The following is a 1,717-nucleotide window of genomic DNA, read 5'->3' as shown; positions in this document are numbered from 1 at the left end:
CAGTTAAATACTACTGTTTTGTCACATCGGATAAAACTTATGCGGATCGTGTATAACTTTACACGAAACGCGTAGTCCCAAAACATACGCGGAACGCGTATATAGACACGCGAAACTTATTATTTGGTTAATTCCAAGTTTTAAATTCCAAGTTTTAACAACTCAAATCCGTTCAAAGTAAAGGTTACGATTCAGTACATAAACTTTTTGGCGCCGCTGCTGGGGGGTTGGCAGTTAAATAAATAGATAATTTTTCTGATTCGTAGTAGTAGTTGGATTTGTATGTGGACTGGGTTATTGGAGCCAAACAGTACCCAATTATATTGGGACCAAACGAATCCTGCCCCTCTGCTGCATCTTTTGGCTATTCGAAACGTGAGCAAAATCAGAAGGAAAATCTGTTTGTTTAAAGGTTTTTATCATTGTTTTTATGTTATTCTATCCTTTTGTAGGAATTCAATTCCTAGAAAAGCTTTTGGTGTTGTGATTGCACAATAGAAATTAATGCATGAATTTACGTTCTTCCAACACTGATTTAACTCCTTCTTATCCTGAACTCAAAAGGGAATTTCACGAATGCTTAAGAGCTCAAGAAGTAGAGTCTCTCGCTGAGGGTATAGAATCACTTTCATTAGATTCTAACTCTGAACCAGTTATTCAACCAGTCATAGAGCCAGTTATTAAAGAAGGGGAAGAGATGGCTGCTACAAATCAAACGATGGATGCATTAATGAGGGCAATAGGAGACAGGCCAAGGCCACGCAATTATTCAGCCTACGATGTCTGACGGTTTCAAAATAAAGGGTCAATTTCTTCACATGGTGACTAATACATGCCAATTCGGTGGACCTCCGAATAAGGATGCTAACGAGCATCTTCATAAGTTTGTAAGCATTTGCAAGCTATTCAAGATCAAGGATGTCACCGATGATATCGCATGTTTAAAAATCTTTCCATAGTCATTAAAGGATGATGCAAGAGATTGGCTAGACTCATTACCAGAAGGTTATATCGAAGATTGGAATGATATGATGGATAAGTTTTTGTCAGAGTTCTTCCCTGCTTCAAAAGCAGCAAAGTTGCAAAGTGATATAAATCACTTCAAGCAAAATCCTAATGAGACTCTTTATGAAGCTTGGACCCGATTCAATAAAATGCTTAGGGTATGTCCTCAACACGTGTTGAATACATTCCAAAAGGTCCAAATATTCTATAAAGGAGTCAATGTGGCTACTCGAAAGGATATTGATGTGTAGCAGGAGGATCAATCATGAAAAAAACGCCCGAAGAAGCTCACACAATCATTGCCGATATAGCAGCACATTCTCATAATTGGCGTCAAGAGATGGAGTTCTCTAGGTCAATAACTATTGCTAGTATCGAAAGCAACGATGAAATCGCTGCTTTAAAAGTTCAATTGGCAAATCAAGGAAGGGAAATTGAGAAGGTGACCAAGGAAATGCATGCTATTAGGGTAGGGTGTGAATTGTGCCAAGGTCCTCACCTTACTAGAGATTGTGATCAAACAACAATGGAAGAGCAAGCGAATTTCTTAGGTTACTTGCGAAAAGGTGAAATGAATTTCAACGATTTTCCGGCGGTTGAAGCAATGAACCGAAAATATCCTCCTATCAACAGCTACCAAATAGGAGGATATTCAGGTTCAAACAATAATTACCAAGGAGGAAATCTGGTTTACCAAAATAACCGGAATTTC

The sequence above is a fragment of the Rutidosis leptorrhynchoides genome, chromosome 11, assembly GCF_046630445.1.
Source record: "Rutidosis leptorrhynchoides isolate AG116_Rl617_1_P2 chromosome 11, CSIRO_AGI_Rlap_v1, whole genome shotgun sequence".
Taxonomy (NCBI): Eukaryota; Viridiplantae; Streptophyta; class Magnoliopsida; order Asterales; family Asteraceae; genus Rutidosis; species Rutidosis leptorrhynchoides.
The sequence above is the reverse complement of the archived record's forward strand: the minus strand, read 5'-3'. Positions refer to the sequence as shown.